The sequence below is a fragment of the Pithys albifrons genome, chromosome 13, assembly GCF_047495875.1.
Source record: "Pithys albifrons albifrons isolate INPA30051 chromosome 13, PitAlb_v1, whole genome shotgun sequence".
NCBI classification, from domain to species: domain Eukaryota; kingdom Metazoa; phylum Chordata; class Aves; order Passeriformes; family Thamnophilidae; genus Pithys; species Pithys albifrons.
Genome location: NC_092470.1, coordinates 891,102 through 909,284, shown reverse-complemented (window position 1 = coordinate 909,284; position 18,183 = coordinate 891,102).

Sequence of the window (18,183 nt, the reverse complement as noted above, 5' to 3'; positions counted from 1 at the left end):
TCTGTTGAGCTATGGCTGGTATTTCCCCATGTGGTCACTACAGCAAACTGAGCAATGCCAGAAAAGCAGGAGTGGTGCTCTGTGTGTCACAGCCTTGCTTTGCTGCCTCAGGCTGTGACATTGCTGCAGTTTGGTTGTTAAGCTGGAAACACTCCCCACAATCACTAATGCAGAAGAGTTGGTTTCTTTTTCATGAAGGGGTTACCACGACTCTGGAAACCAGGGATTTTCACAGAGCCTTTCAGGAACTCAGCAGTTCTCATTTGCTTGAACAAAAGGCATTAATAAAGCTACAGCTGTCAATAGAAAAGGAATCAAACTGTGCCAGCTCTCTGAAGACAGCACAGGTCTATTAAGATTGACTTCCTCGGGCAGATGGACCAAGCATGGCCATTGGAGATTCTTAAAGGATCTTCATCTCCTGGGACAGAGGACCATGGTGTTTTTTCCAAATGTCCAGAAGAAGAATGAGTGAATTCAAAGGAACATACTCTCATTTAGGTCTGGACTGATCTCCCAGCAGGGCCATGTCCTGCAGCTATAGAGGCCACGCTGTTTGCACAATCATAGGTTTTACTCTGGTGTCCTGACCTTTGTGTGTGTGCTAAATTCAAAAGCTTTCCACTACATCTGACAGACAAAAAGAAGATGAAGAAACCTCATTTTCCCTTTCCTAACAAAACACAGTATTTAGCATTCCACAAAAATTAGAACCAGGAAATAGGGATCTCATCTGTTAATTCAATTTAAAATTCCAAATGTTTTTGAAAGGCTTTTCATCAGCCTGTTTCAAAGCAATAATCAGTCTAAGCATTTGGGTTAGTTCTTACCAATATAAACACCTCTAACTGAATGAGTTCCAGGGAAGATATGACAATTTACACTATGAGAAGATGAGGTCTGGAAATATGTAAACTGTAGATGTTCTAACTCCTATCAATCCTTCTCCCAGCTTTGTTTTGTCCTGCTAAACTTGCTCAGAAAGTGACCTTGAGTACAACTGCTCCTTCCATTGTTAACCCTCTGACCTTCTAAACTAACATCCTTTGCTCTTTCTAATTCAGAAGGTTTCTGGGGCTTATTAACTGAACAGCCCAAGTGACCGTTCCCAACAGAAACCAGAGTCCCTGACAACGAGGTCATTGTTTTCCAGGCTTCCTCCCCAGTACTAGATCTGCACATTTCAGGCTGAAAAGGAATAATGCAGACATTCTTTGTCTAAACATTATCTGGAAAGCATCAAGATAACTCAAGCCACTTCCTCGACAATTAAGATTAGAGGGGTCATCTCTAGGGACCTAAGTGATTATGGCCAGAGTTTTCAAAGTTGGATGATGAAATTTGGAGCAAACTGTATCATGAGGCACCTAAATAAAAGAACCTCAGTCTTCAGAATTAATAATAATTTGAACTCCTACTAATGTCAGTCAAAAGAGAGGGTACTCAGCACTCCTATGAATCGCAGTACTTTTACTGAGGAGCTTCACAACATGCTTGGATGAAAAGCTGAAGGCAATCAAATTTGGAAAATATGAACAAAACTTCCCACAAAAGACGTGTTTAGGCTTCTAAATTCAGAATTTAGGAACCACGAGATCTTTGTACAACACATCGTGGAAGAACAGAAATTCTGGCCGAGATACAGGGTCACAATTCCATGAAATCTTTGCATAACACATCGTGGAAGAACAGAGATTCTGGCCGGTACACAGCGCTATCCTATACCAGGGGCTTCAGCCCCTTGGGCACAGCAGACCGTGCTAATGCAACCCATTAGTACAAATAAGCCACTTTCTCCACTTTGTCTCATTTTTCCCAAGAGCCTGTCCCTCAGAAGAGGCCATTAAAAAGCTGAGATTCTAAGAAATCTATTCTGCCCCTCCCCAAACGCCTCTGAAGCCTTTCCGAGGTGCGGGCAGCGTGTCCCGCGGAGGGAGCGGCTCCTCCCGCAGCTCCTCCCGCAGCTCCTCCCGCGGCTCCCCCAGCGCAGAGCGCGCTCCGCTCGCCGCGCCAGCTCCATCTGCATCCCACATGGCAGCATCTTCCACCCATAATGGGAACAGGAAAAACATGGCACGATTTAATTCCGAGGTATCAGCCCTCAAAGTAAGCCTGGGTGAAATACAACAGCTGATTTTCAGGAGGGTGTTTTTATAAAAGCTGACAAATAGGAAATTTATTATATAGGTGCACTATATAAGGGGAATTGCTAAACTTTAAACTTGATTGTGCTGATGGAATCTTTTTACTTTTCAGAAGAGGTGACAGAAAAAGAGGCCACAGTTAAGTTGCAGGGACATTTAAAATTTTATTTTAATATAATAAAAGAAAAGCAACATCTTTCCATGTCAGAAACCTAAACAGCAATCCGAAACCACAAATCTTTAGAGCAAAAAGTTAAACACTTCCTTTGTACTATTAATTACTGTGGGTCACCAAATAAAGGGCACTCCCCTCGTGTGAACTCAATCTCTGCCACCAGCCTGTCAGATGGCTCTGGCCTTCCAGCCCATACAAGAGATTCTCCCTTTAGAAGAGAAAAAAAGGGGGGGGGAAAGGGCATTGTTTTTTATGTCATTTAGAGTTTTTGTGACTGGGCAGACAGTTTACAAAAGAAGAAATGTCATTACATGCACATTTTAAAAGCAATGGTCTATAACCAAAAAAAAATGCGATAGTTCCATGCAAACAGCCAGACCTAAATCATAAAAGGCCACAGACAACGCTCATCCTTTTTAACTCTGTGCTGTTTTCTAGCATTGCCTTAAAAAGGCCCTCCCAAGATTAAAGCCCCCATTATGCCATATGTTGGAGATGGAGTTTTGTGTAGATTTTTCCGTTCATAAATAATAGTGAATGATATTTCCTCGGTACAAACGAGTCTGTGTCCGTATCTGGGCCCGGGCTGGTCAATGTCTGCTAGAAGGAGGGCCACAAGCTGAAGCAGGATCTCTGAAGAGAAATGGAGCCCATATGTCAGAGGCACAACTTCAGAGTAGCACAGCTGGAAAGGAAGAAATTGTAGTGTATTGATTAATTTTGAGTTTGCTTAATGAGCTATGACAGAAAGCCACTAAACTGAATGCATCTTCCTTTCTGGAACAGGAGGGGTTCTGCTCATAATGCCACTGCTTTGAATAGGGTCTCTCTAATGTTTTTTTGGGGTTGTTTCTGAAATTCTGTGATCTACTGCCAGAGTAATAGTAATGAAAATACTTAGATTAACCAACTAAGAGAGAGTTCAGTCATGGAAGCTGCTTCCTTGGACAAAGAGGCGTTCCAATACCAGAAACAAGATTACTGAGGGGGCTGTCTGTGATCTAAAACAGGAGGAGGAGTGAATAACATAAAGGCAATTGAAGTGTGTCAGGAGCCTGTTGGGCTCCAGGAATCTGAACTCACTGTCTGGTGAGGACTTGACACACTACAGGTTTCAGTAGACTGTGGCACAGGTGTGGCACAGGAGACAGGGTGCCTAATGCAATGCCAAATACCTTTGCTTCCAGTGCCACATGTGGGAGCTGTACCTGCCAAGTCAGAAACTGAGGAGCAGGAGCCTGGGTCAGTGGAGGGCACTGACGACTGGGTAGCAGCACCCTGTTTCAGTCACAATGGAATGCTGCTCTCCACACAAGGCACAGACTGGGGCACCAGCTACAATAATTTTTGCCCACTGTTGTGCATGGGGAAAGTTTGCTGGTCTTCTCAAGCGACACCACCAAACCTGTCTGCAGAAGAACAATACCTTGCTGCTTGTCATTTTGAGACAGTCCAGTTCTAGAAACAATATTTGCCTTTGGGAAATGGGCTAAGCATCATGGACTTAATTAAAAAACACCTCATTAGAACAGTTACAGACACAAAAAATAAGATTCACCTTCCCTTTGAAGGTAAACAGCAGATAACTCCTTCTGACTTTGTGCTGTTAAATCAGACCTTCATTCTGATGATTTATTTCTTGCTTCAGAAAGACACTGCCTGTAGCTGTGATTAGACAGAATATACTTTCACAACAATCTCCAATGCACTTTCCCTGGTTTTTAGACTGTGACAGCACAGTTTGCTTCTGGCTAAAGGTTTCAAATTCTGTTTTATGTGACAGTTCTGAAGGCTTGGTGGTGCCGCGTTCACATGCAGGAGGGGTGTGACACTGACTCTATGTGTGTGCCACAGCACAGGCACTCTGGGGAGGAAGAAACCCCACAGACAGAATGTAGTACTGGCTTAAGCCATTTCCTCAGGCCTCTGAAATGACTCCCATCACCGGTTCAGCCATTCCAGAGGGAGTCCCCAGCCCTGGGAAAGGCCAGGCACAAATTGGGGAAGTATTTGAGTATACTGTATGATCCTGATGAGGGAACCAGTGTGTGCAGTGGGCTCCCAAATGCTTCCTGTGGATGCTGTGACAACAATCGCATCTGGCAAGAAGAGATGGTGGCCACCATGTGAAATAAAAACAGCCTCACAATGGCAGTGAAAAAGGAGGGGTGAGTGACACACTGAAAGGACACACTGACAGCTGCCTACCTGTGTGGGACTCTGACTGAAACTGGACCAGTGGGATGCTACCTGAGACAAGGACTCAAAGCCCTCAGTACCTTGCAGGGTATGTAAAATTTAGGCTTTTTTGGCACAGACCTTTGCTCTTCACAATAAACCCGCCAGTAAATAGGAAAAGGGATCTACACCACAGTCTCCAGACTCTGACTGTGTCCAAAGTGGAATGTAAATATTGTGTAAGGGCAGCTCAAAGAGCACTAATTGAGTGCACGACCATCCTGTTACATGTAGGAGCCTGTTTACTGCTGCTTGTGGCAGCCCAGCAGCAGCACATCAGCACTCTGCTTTCAGAATAGATTAAAACCTTTCATCTCCTGGCCTTGGGCACAGACGGCAAGAGAAAAGGGAAGGTCATTTGCTCATGATACCACTGCTTGCTTTGGAGTGGCTGTGCTCGAGTGACTCTCTGTGATTTCTAGACACCATGGAATGGTGAAGTGGATGAGAATATTAGGGTAGCACTGTGTGCAGGTGTAGAAAAATGATGGGAGTGTTGCAGACATTTCCTTCACAAAGCCACCAGGCGTAAGAGCCAACACAGTGGAACAGTTTTTGAGTTCTTGGCATCTCCCCCAGTCTAATTGTTTCACTTGTGGGACAGAAAGAAATAATTGATATTTGGAATTTTATCAGAAGAATATGAAGAAAAATCACATCCCTTAGCCTTCAACTTAAAAGAAGGGTACTGTAGGAATCTAATGTTTTATTAGTATCTATCTGAATATTAAATTTACATAAAACTGATAGAATTTAAAGGTGTGACAAATTAAGAAATCGAATCCTGCCTGTGTGTCATTTTCCTGCAAATTCCAGTAAGTGTAAAGAATTGGAGACAAAACATTATTTTGATATTGTTTGCAGCTTGTTTACCCTGTGAAATGTAGGCTCCAGTAAATTCTGGTGTATTCTTCCAATCCCCCCTGGAGCCAGCTCTGCCCTGTAGGGTTGGTTGAAGTTTGGAGCTGGGAAGGAAAGCTCATGAACCTTAACCGGACTATGCATGGTCACCATGGTCCCCCAGGAACAGGCAGTAGCAGGGTCACAGCATCTGGTTGTTCCACATCCCCTTTTATATCTTTACCAAATAAACAGGATAGAGAAAAACATTAAAAAAATAAGAGAAGTGGTAGCAAGGCCACAGACCTGCAGGAGGACTCAATGCAGTAGCTTTACCTCATTGCTATAAACTGGTGGGGGTTCTGCCAGCTGTGTCTCACCACGGTGCCTGGTTACAGCAATAGCAGGAGACAAACTCACACTCTAAGTGAGATGCCAGGGTTGGATTTAGTGAGGAAAAAGAAAAGGACATGAAATTTAAAACTCCTTGTTGTATCCCCATCCTCACATGAAAGCACAGTGACAGAAAAAGCCTCTGGGTCAGACAAGAATAGAAAATAAAGAAGATACTTCTGCACTTCTCATTTGTAGAGAAACCCCCATGGCATAAAGCTCTGTGTGAGGAGAGTGGCAGAAACACAGCCCTTCGCTGTTGATGCTGATATGATCTATTGCTTTAGGAAATTAATATTTCTCTACCACTTGGATCAGTTCTGTGAAGATTAACTCCTACCAGAATGTCACTGTACTGATATTTAAGAACTTCATCTGACAAAACCCCAAATTAATGTCTTTATTACACATACACTTTCATATACAGCACCTCCTCACCACTTCTCCCTAATACACAGAACAATGCAAGTTAGAATAATGAAACTTTATCTATGAGACTGATTGATCTCCCTCACTGGAGACACTGTGCTTGAGCAGGGAGGTTGGACCAGATGATCCACCTTACCTGTTCTGTGGTTCAGTGATTTCACTGTCACACAAGCAGTTAAGAAAATGCATTGTTCTATCTGGAACAGTATGAAAATTCAGCTATTTGCTCCCTTTTTCATTAAATTCACATCACATTCATACTCAAAGAATATTTTCCAAAAAGCTTAGACAGGTACTCTTATATGAATGCACTCCTAATGCAATTGGAAATGGGAGCGTAAAGAAAAGCAGCCAGTGACTTATTTATGCCACTTCCAGAGTTCAAGGTGTATGTTCAATACACCCACCAAGTGCTGGGTCCTGCCTTTGGCCACAACAACCCCCTGCAGCGCTCCAGGCTGGGCACAGAGTGGCTGGAGAGCAGCCAGGCAGAGGGACCTTGGGGTACTAATTGACAGGAAGCTCAACAGGAGCCAACAGTGTGCCCAGGTGGCCAAGAAGGCCAAGGGGATCCTGTCCTGGATCAAAAATAGCGTGGCCAGCAGGACCAGGGAAATGATCCTTCCCCTGTACTCTGTGTTGGGGAGGCCACACCTTGAGTGTTGTGTTCAGTTCTGGGCCCCTCAGTTCAGAAAGGATATTGAGGGGCTGGAGCAAGTCCAGAGAAGAGCAACAAGGCTGGAGAAGGGAACGGAGCACAAGTGCTGTGGGAAGAGGCTGAGGGAGCTGGGGGTGTTCAGTCTGGAGAAGAGGAGGCTCAGAGGTGACCTCAGCACTGTCTGGAACTGCCTGAAGGGAAGTTCTGGCCAGGTGGGGGTTGGTCTCTTCTCCCAGGCACTCAGCAATAGGACCAGGGGGCACGATGGGCTCAAGCTCTGCCAGGGGAAATTGAAGTTGGATATCAGAAAAAAATTCTTTACAGAGAGAGTGCTCAGGGATTGGAATGGGCTGCCCAGAGAGGGGGTGGATTCACCATCCCTAGAGATTTTTAAACACAGATTGGATGTGGCACTGAGTGCCATGATCTGGTAAAGGGACTGGAGTTGGACCAAGGGTTGGACTCGATGATCTTGGAGGTCTTTTCCAACCCAATTGATTCTATGATTCTATGATTTTGTTTTACATCAGAGTCAACATAAACCCTACAACATTTTAAAAATTAACTTTAGCAATCCCCAAGTTTTAGTTAATATCTCCTCCAAAGTAGTTAGTGCTAAGTGTCTGATAAAGCATATTGCAGACAGGAACAGACCTTGACCCACTACACAAATAAACAACCAGAGATTTACTATTCTTCATCATGGCAATGAACTTCAACTGCTGTTCTGGGGAAGTCTAAATCTTGAACTTGAAAGGAGCTGTTTGGTTCAGTGAAACTGTTAAATCCAATCATCTCTCAATGACTGCATGGCTCTCTGTGGCTACAAGAGCTATTTTTAGTTTATATCATGCTATTTAAATAAGTCTCCATCAATGCTCATTTTAAAGCAGTTTCATCATTACCAAAAATGACTACTATTAACTGCAAAGAGGGTAGCCCTGGGCACAGAAAGATCAAAGGGTAATAAATCAGTTTATTGGCTCAGCGAGGCACTTTTAAATCTACCCATAACAGTCTCTGAAAGCTTTCTAAACTAGCTGATGGTGCAGTATTATAGTTCTGATTGGAGATGAGTTTATTCAATTATGCTAATTATCCACAGTTTTCTTAGCCCAGTTCTTACAGAGCATGAGCTGATGGATGTTGCAGCATCAGGGCCCAGGCCCAGGCATCTCTTCACTGCATTTGTGACACCTGCTGACACAGGGACACATCTGTTCTTGTAACTTCACTCTTTCAAAGGATATCGAGTTTGACATCCATCCAATGAGTTCATCTGGAGATTCTTTGTTATATAATGATAGTAATTCAGAGCAGATTTTCCCGGCCTTACTCAGAAGGGATTGTGTGCAGTCTCTCCAGGATGCCCAGTGAAACCAAAGAGGCTACCCAGGAGTAATTCACTGTTGCACGTGGAAAAGAGAAGCAGAGTCCAGCCCATGGTTACAAGATTATTCCAGAACTTACTGTACTGAGTGCCAGATGATAAAAGGCCAACAGTTTGTAGGTAAGAATGGTCTTGAGAGTGAATACAAGTCGCTTATGCTCAGCAAGATAAAGTTACAACAAGCAAGTCTGTGCAGATGACTCAGAATTGTTACACTAAGTCATTGCAGACAGAACAATCCAAATCATTGAGACAGAAAAAAGAATATTACAGCAGCAGACTCAGGTCCCAGGGTTAAAGTTTAGCCCTGTGGCTGTCATTATCACAGACATATCATGGGTAAAGACTCTACAGAGAAGGGCCATAAAAACACAGGAAAGAGGCAAGTCAAATGTGAAGCCAAGTCTGAGAAACAGCTCTGAGAAATACATCAAATAATTATGTTTTCCTCAGTGATTGGGAAAGACAAAGGGTATAGGGAAGGTAATGAGCTCCTTTTGGCTGGGCTGGACTTCAGCTGGGTGGGACGTAGATCCAAGTACAGTGATTCCAACTGGAATTGTAGGGGGAAATGACATTACTCAGAGAGAGGTAAGAGAAGACATTTACTTCAACAAATATACTTTAATAATTACAAGCTGGTACTAATTTTACACTCATCTAAAAGGTCACTTCTGCCTGCAAGTACAACTGAACAACTGCAGCTACATTCAGAATGCATTTCCTTTGAAATAGTGGGGAGTCAGAAACATCAAGGGGATATGGGCCTTTGCAGAGCTGGAGGTCTCCAGAAGAAATCTGCACTGCCCTACTGGAATGGGGTCCTTGGATCCATCCTGAATCCTCGAGTTTGTTCTTCCTTTTGGTTTTCAGATATAACTTTTAAGTCCTCTTTTCTGCAATGCTTATTGCCTTGTGGTGCAGACTTTACATGAATCCTTTACCACACACAGGCCTCACATAACATACAGAGGGATGCCAGTTCTACATTCCTGGACCTCTCATATTTGTGCTTTTAATTATAACAATTTTGCAAGAAAATACACACCTAAACCACAAGTATTAAGCCTACAGCAATTATTTTTCTGAGCACGTGTGTTTGCAGTGGAATGCACTGCAATGATGGGGTTGTCTGATCAGAATTCACTATATGGTGTAGGTCTCAGAACATAGGTCATGGATTTGGTTTCATGAGAGGTGAAAAGAAAATGTAGCCATTCCAAAAAACTCCAAAAGATTGTAGCTATTTTTGTGAGGAGTTTGGCATGATGTTAACAAAATTTGTTATCTTAATGGGATTGCATTTGTGCAGGACCAACTAGCAAACCCTGGGATTTCATAGAATCACAGAATCAGCTGGGTTGGAAGAGACCTCTGAGATCATCAAGTCCAACCCTTGATCCAACCCCACTGTGATTACCAGATCATGGCACTCGGTGCCACGTCCAGTCTCATCTTAAAAACCTCCAGGGTCAGAGAATCCACCCCCTCTCTGGGCAGCCCATTCCAATGTCTGACCACTCTCTCGCTAAAGAATTTCTTTCTAATATCCAACCTAAACCTCCTCTGGCAGGCCTTAAGCCTGTGCCCTCTTGTCCTACTCTTGGTTGCCTGGGAGAAGAGACCAATCCCCACCTGGGTACAACATCCCTTCAGGTAGTTGTAGAGAGTGCTGAGGTCTCCCCTGAGCTTCCTCTTCTCCAGGCTGCAGAACCTCCTTTTCTAGAGGTAGCTCCCTCGGAGGAGGGGCTGGAGGGAGCTCTGCCAAGGGGTGATGCTGCTCCCCAGGCCCTGTGTGCACAGCAGCAGTTCAGGGACCTGGGACTGCAGCAGTGCCATGGGCAGCACAGAGCTCACCCTCTGCCCTGCCCTCCAAGCCTCCTCCCCACCATTGACAGTGCTGGAGTTCTGCTCCCCTGGAGCCCACACTGCCCAGTTTGTCTCCTCCTGCCACAGCAAAGGGATTTCTGTGGCTCACACTGGTCCCACTTCACCACAGGGCATCAGGTGAGGACAGAAGCACCAGACAGGGGCTGTTTCCTTCCTTCCTGCCCAGAGCAGCAGCCTGAGAAAGTGCAGGTCAGCCTGAGAGGATGGACATTTCCACACTAACTCCGTGTGTAGCTCACATTTCCCTGCCCACCTTCCCCTTTGCTTATGAATTGTCTCCCAGATCTGTTTTACCCATCAAAACACAGTCTAAATAGGTTTTCAGCATTTTGCTGAAAAGTCAGTCAATGAAGTGCCTGGAAGGACCCGAGACTGTGTTTTCCAAGAGATTAAATTACTTCAAGGGCAGAGCCTTCCGTTGCTGCCTCACACCTCCCTCTTGAAAACATTGGAACAGTTGGGGAACTGTCACATTGGATTTAGTTACCGTGCTCTAATGGAAGGAGATTGGAAAGTGACCCAATTCATGCAAAAGGAAAAGAACCACAAGAAAATGAAGCAACCAAACCAAACCAAACCAAACCCTCCCCCAAAAAAATCCCCAACACAAACCTGCCAAAAAACCAACAAACAAGAAATCAAAAAAAGACCCCACAACAAATCAAAATAGCACAAAAACCCCCAGCAAAACCCCCAAGACCAGCAGCAACAAAGAGAATTTGTGCAGACACCAATGCAGAGATGGCAAAGCAAAGGGGACTGTATTTGCTCAGCAAGCTGATATTTTCTCTAAGGAGCTGAACAATGTAAAATCCTCAGAGGCAAGCTCACTGTTACCAACTGAGTTTTGTCCACTTGCATTTGGAGGAAATCTGGTTCTCAAATTTAAGATGTTCATTCCTCAAGGCAATTGAAAGCCCTCCAGCTCTTGTGCAGCTTTCCAAGGCAAGGCTGTGCACTGAGAGCCACAGCCCACACAGGCTGCTGATCTTTAAACCACCACCTTCTCAGCAGTTTCTATAATGTATTTCAATTACCACATGTGATAACCCCAGGAACTCCCATCTCTGGCAAAGAGGCTGTTCTTGCTGGATTTGCACAGAATGACAGGTGAACACACATGCCCCATAATTGGCCACCACTGACATGGTGCTGAGGATAAACAACCAGCCCAGGTTACTGCTCCTCATCCAGGCTCAGGAGGAGATGACCAGACCCCAGCTATGCAGGACTTCAGGCTCCAAAGTGTATCAGATTTCAGCTCACATTACTAAGTGTCCTTTAGCTTTTGTGCATTCCTGTCCCAGAAGAGACCTTCTCCTGGGCCCTGCTCTGCTCCTCAGAGGTTGAAAACCTGGCACAGGAAGCAGTAGATGGAAACAGGAGTTGCCTGGTCCTTCATGCTTACACTGAAAATCTGTAATTTGTTTTTTCGTCACATTGTAAATTATTCCAATTCTAAACACGTGCTGGAAAAGCTGCTTTTCAAAATCTAAAACTGCTGCAGAGGATCATGTGCCAATATTTAGACCACCGGCTGTGGAGCTGCATTTTCCATTTTCTCTTCTGATGTTTGATAGAGCACCTTTTATATTGAAAATTGACTCTTCTCAGAGGCCCCCACAGCCCACACACACTTTACCAAAACATGTGGAGACTCTACTAGAAGCATCCTCAGCTCAGGAACTGATGAATCTGACCTAGGCAAAACATCAGCTTAAAATACCTCCTTAAAACTGATTCTTCAGGATTTGGGCAATGATCTTCACTGAGGAGATGGGAGAGGGCTTTTATTACCTTCACCTCTTGTTATTAAGGCACAGAACCAGCAGAATACCTCAGCATCATGCTTCCAAACACCTGAACTTCAATGCTAAAACACTCAGTGCATGCTTGATCCTCTGCTGGATCAGGACCTGAGCACACTTGCCAAAGAGCCAGACAAACCCCTCCACTTCCTCAGCACTCATAAAGTCCCCACTAATAATGGCAGTCCAGACAGGACCACTGCTGTCCCCCTCTCTTACTCGGTTCTGATCTGCTGGGTCAAAAGTAATTCTCTGCTTCCTAAGGCTGTGTTTGTGTGTTGTGTGTTTGCTGCAGACTGGTGAATGCTGGACTGGCCAACTCTCATGTATTTTTCCTGCCACCTTGCTTGGTGTTAAACTCCCCATGACACAGTTTTTACTGTTAACCTCCCAGGTAGGGACCTGTGCTAATGCCATCCCCTCCTGCTGTGACACACTGCTTCGGACAGGGACATCACTGATGGCACTCACATTCAAAATATATCCCAGTTATTTTTATGGAAACTGCAGCCCTGCAAACAACAACCTGCTCAATTCTGCCAGTAACTGTTTTGGTTTGAGGGGAAAAACCAAAATGTTTACCCACAAGCAGGGGAGGGGGGCTCCTCCACAATAATCACGCCACTCTTTATCAGATTTAAGAAAAGGAATTTTAATACAAGAAGGATAACTCTTCTTAACTGATATATATATATATATAAACAGGCTAGTGCAAACCGCTTCCCCAACACAAGAGAAAGGAAAAAACCAACAACAACAAAAAAAATCCCAGCAGGTTTTTCCCCGGGAGGAAAGTTATACTTAGGCAGTGTCAGTGTCACAGCCCAGCTGGCTGTGGACTGAGTTTCCAGTCCCTCTCCAGCGAGACAGACGAGTGCTGAGCTCTCAGATGAACTCTGTCTCTTCCCCCTGTGTTCCTTGTCCAAGAAGCAGAATAAACACGAGCTGCCAGAAGCAGTCCTGGGACAGGCAGTGGCAGCCACCTCTCCCCCGTTCTGCTGAGCTAAGAATGGAATAATGTCACCAAAAACAAGAGACAAACCTGCCCCCACCCAAGTGATCAGTAGTTAACTACTTCTTTTTGTTAACTGCTGGCATGGGCAGTTAGAGGCAGGGGAGAGAATTTACATAATAATCCCAAACTACAACACCAACATATGAACTAGGGCTAGTAAATGAGAGCTACTCACTGCACTTCATGGAATTTGGTGGTGCCTTGCAGGGGCCTAAAAACCCCTCTCTTCCTTCCTGACCCTGGAGGTTCTGGGGTCAGTGGCTGGTTGTTTTCACGCAGGATCAGCTCTGGTCCAGGTGTCATTACAGAGACGTTGTCACTGCTTCCCTCCACTAGGCAGTAGCAAGAGCTAAGTGGGTCACAGATGGACAGAGAGCTCAGCACAGCTGCATAAACCAGTTTTTCTCTTTCAGCTGAAGCAGAAGGCACTGGCTAACAGTGCTAACAGGATCCAGCTCACTAACACTGGTCAAACATCATATAATGAACACATCTGGGACTCCTCACCCTCAGTACCTCTAACTCTACCCCAAGACACCACAGGGACAATTGCACTCTCAGTATTTTCAATGTATCAATCTCTAAAAGAAAACCTTTCCTCAGGAGTTTCCCATAATGATTTTGGGATCTTGGAAGTTCAATTTGGAAGGGACACTTGCATTTTAGATGGTGTTTCCAAGACAAAATTGAAGAACATCTTGTCAAAAAGCACAGGGTTCCAGATGTCACCTCATAAATTGACTCAAATGTTAAAGGTGTCAAAGGAAAGGTTTTCTTGTCAGGGAAAACAGACAGAACTGAGGATTTCCTGGTACCACAGCACAGAGGACAATTACCTTACATACAAAATCTATTATTTCCTCATGCCATGCTTTTGCTCATGTCAGTAACACAACACTAAACACATGGGGACCAAAGCAGTCAACCAATCACCTCATTACCAGTCTGGAATTCTTTTTCATTATATGAAACACCCATCACTGATACAATGTCAAAATGTGAATGAAGTACTTGTGATGGGATCCCACAAAAGTGTCCTGCATTTTATATGAGGTATTCATGGAACCGATTCAGTAGAGACTTGAACATGTGTTCAGGACCCAGTAAAAGCTCTGAGACATGAACACATGCTCTTGCTATGCAGAATCACCACTGTAAAATGTAGAATCACTACTGTAAAATGGGTTTTCACAGCCAGCAAGTGACACAATGATTTAAGAAAATCACATGTTTTGATTCGAGCATCTCAGCCAGAGGTCCTGGATGAAATGTTTCATGATGTGCCATGCTCAGTCCTGCTCCGTTTGCCTTCCAGGGGAGCCAGAGCATGCAGAGCACTGGCATTCATCCTCCAGCACAGCTCCTCTGTGCAAGGTTAACACCTTCCCTTTGATTCACAGGGGTGTGTGAGCCAGACAGGCAAACTGAAGAAGAAAAAGCCTCTCTCACAAGGAGACAAGAACACGAAAGAGGTTGCCCAGCAAAGTCATCAAAGCAAACAGCATGAATGAGACAGTGTTGATGAAGACAGAAGTGGCATTGAAGGCTGCAATAACAAAGCTGGGCAGTGACATGAAGATAAGTGGCAAAGTAATTGGCTGGTTGAGCCAAGTGTATCCATATATTGTGTCTGCCAGCAGCCCCTGCAAAGGGACATGAGGCATGGAAGAGCTAAGTACCTATTTATGCAAATATATTCTAGATGGTGACACTAAAATACATAGGAAAAAACACCAAACACAACTAGAGGTTTCTGAAGGTACCTGAGCTAATTATTACAAACCTTCTTTGCATCTACTGCCAATGAATGAAGGGGTTTGTTCCTGAGTTTTCTTACTAATCATTCTAAAAAGCCAGAGTTATGTTCTCCACACTGGATCCTGTAGAAGTTTTTCATATAAAAAGACCCTTGACATCACAAAGTTTTCATGTTGCCAGGTCAGTTTCTGGCTCCCTACTCCAGCAAGAAAAATGGATAAAAGCCAATTTTAGCAGCTAAGTGGATCATCAATTTTTAAAGAGAATCCCTAAGAAGCATAAAGTTAATAACATTTTAGTGAAGCAAATAAAACACCCAGAGACTGGATCCATGGTGTCTTCATCATTAGTGAACTGGAAGCAGCTTGGTCAGGCAGAGAGAGAAGGTCCCACAGCAGGGGGAGGAAAGTCTTTCCCTTCCCTCTGTCTCCCAGTTCAGCAACCTTTTCCAGCCTTTGTCTATCCAGCTCTTGTCTTCTTTACCACCACCCATCATGCCTTCCCATGACCCAGGTGCAATAAGGAAGGTGCAGGGGATCCCTGCTCTCTCCCCCCTGCTCTGTGGGAGCAGCATCTGGCTTTGCCCAGGCAGGGACTGTCCAGTCCCACCCTGAGCATCACCTGGCTGATGGTTGGCACACCAGACCCTGTCAGTACACAGCATTTTCTCCTCTGGGTCAGGTATAGATACCAAAGCAAAAAGCACAGTCAGGCTTAAAAGAGTGGCTGAGCTTATATGATCACTACTTAGTTGCTCCCAGCTAAACAGCCAATTATTCACTGCCAGCCTGAAGTATTTCCCTAGAGCTCAGTTCTGGTACCCAAGGTCATAGCTTAGGTCCTCACTACCTGTCACGGTATCTCAAGGCACAATAGCAAGGGGCATGCATTAATTTTGCTAAAACATGTGAAATTCATCATCCTGGAGAGAAAAGTTTCACTGCTATATTTGATGTATGGGTTGAAACTTTGTGCTTTGTATAAGCCAGTCCCAACTACATGCATGATGTTTTAGAGGGCCTTATTTCAATCCTGACAAATGAACACCAGATATTTCTTTTATCGTGGTTGCATTCTATGTAGTCATTCAACATTTCAGGCTCATGTTAAGGTCTCAGAAACTCTCTCTGCCCCACCTCTTGCCCCATAAAAAGCAAGAAAAGCTGTGAGAGAGAATAAAGAATAAAATATGATAATTCTGCTAAATAAAACAAATAAATTAAGGGAGTACTGAAGTCCTTTCACTGGGATAAAGAGAAGATAGGCTGAAAATAATGTCTGGGTTCAGTTATCATCTAGCACAGACCAATTGTTAGAAAATCTCTCATGGAGAACAATGACTTTTGCTTTTTATTTGTTTATTTTACTGTTCCTTTCAGAACAACTGTGCTCCGAAATGTTCCCTTTGAACTATACATGCCATAAGCAAGAGATTAAAAGGCCTGTAATTACATCTAGCCATTCTGGTTTCTCTGCAGGTTACAGTGGGGATAAGGTCACTTCCATGGAGGAGAGAATCTAGCTCTTAGGATTTATTTGTTTAATTGTTTATTTTCTTCTTTTCTTCCCAGAAGCAGCTCCTAATTCACTCCAGTCTCTCTGTCCACCTCCTCCACTCTGAAGGAACCTCATCCATTCTGAAGTGCCTTCCCCTGAGCAGAACTCCATCAGGACACCTTGGGCTGGACCTGCAAGGTGCCAGCAGGGAAACACCTGTTCCTGCAAGTGTTAATTTCATTCCTGTTGGGTTGATTCCCTGGCAGTTTTGATTTTTCTTTCCATTTTTGTCTGTCCCAAGTACTCTTCCCTGCTTCTTGAGTGAATACATTGAAATACTTGCTTTCTTGCTAGTGAAACCATTTTGTATTAAATGTGAGCTTAGAGCAGTGTCAGTGTGTAGGTGCACACTGAGTTAGAGCATATACCAAGAGGCTGAGAAACAGGTTCCATTCCTCGATCTACCACTGACTAAATTCGTCATCTTGCTTCAGATTTCACCCTTCTGTGAAATGGGATAATGATCCTTCCTTAGCTCATAGGGCTAGAATGTCATTAATATTTGGACTTGGTTTCAGAGTCTTGAAGAAGACCTTTTCCATTACATCATTTCCCTGTTTTGGCCAGCCCTGGGACTAAAGATGTGACTGTAGTTCCAGCTCTGTATCCTATAAAGTCTGATGGGTGTGGTGCCATCACTTGCAACACGCAGTGCCTTTACAGTGGGTGTTGTTGGAAATAAAACAAGAGCTTTTTTTAAAGCAAAGCCTTGATTTGAACCTCTCTGAACTTCAGGAAGGTTTTTATATTTGACTCTAGATCCCAGTTTAGCTGCCTGAGACCATGAAAGACAAACCTATCCACGAAGAAGCAATGAAGTTGCAAGAAAAGGGAAGAAAAGGGAGAGCAGCTAAAATAAAAACATAAACAAAGAAATAAGTGAGCAGAGGAAAACCAGAAAAGCTGAAAGTTCATCAAATCTGCATGCAAGGAACTGGTCTCATTTCAAAAGTGGAACTGAAGACTGTGTTAGGATCTGATTGATTTTCCATGGCTCTTGGTTTTGCCTCAACTGCCCCAACATTAATGCACTACAATGCTGACACAGGCTGTACAAAAAAGGTGTATGTGCTGGGAGCGACTTCATGGAGGGTACAGAGATCTGAAGTGAGAGAGCAAACAGTGCAAATGCTGTTTGAATTCATTCCCAGGAACGCAGTCCCTTGATGATTTCCTAGAGGCACATCAGGTAGCATAAGCAGAGAATCCTTGGCTCCTGCCACAGCTGCTCAGAGTCCCTGGACACAGAGGGATGTGGAATGATTAATCTTTCCTTGTAAATGCCAATACGTTACTCCTGGAAAGGGGATGGAGATGCTCTTGCTGCTGCTGCCCCACAACGGGCAGATGAAATACAAATACAGATCTAGATATACATCTATATATATGTCTCTGCATGCAGACTCTGTGCTCTGTGAGAAGCCACCCTTTGTTTCTGCAGTGCCTGCAGGTTTCTGTGGCTGATCCCTCACTGAACCCGAAGATGGAAAATCAAACCCAAAATTGATGGATCGGTCCTGAAAGGGGCCTGGCATTGAATCCAGCCCCCAGCAGGTACAGTGTTACACAGTCCCTTTTTGACACTCCTGTGCCCTGACATTGATAGCACAAAAACACATATTTGTGTTTTACCCACTTTGCACACACCACACATAACTTAAATACCATTCTCATTTTTCTCAACCCCACTAGCAGATGAATTATTTAGTGTGGAGCAGGGAGAGAAGTTGACATGTGTGACATTTGAATGCTGCAGTGTTGGAGTACCTGCAGAGCTCCCAGTTAATTACTGAGCCTCACTGCTACATGGAGGCTCCTGTGTCTCCAAGACCCTAATAAATCAAGGCTTGCTTGGCACTGGTGCTGTGTGTGAGGCTGGGCAGGTGCT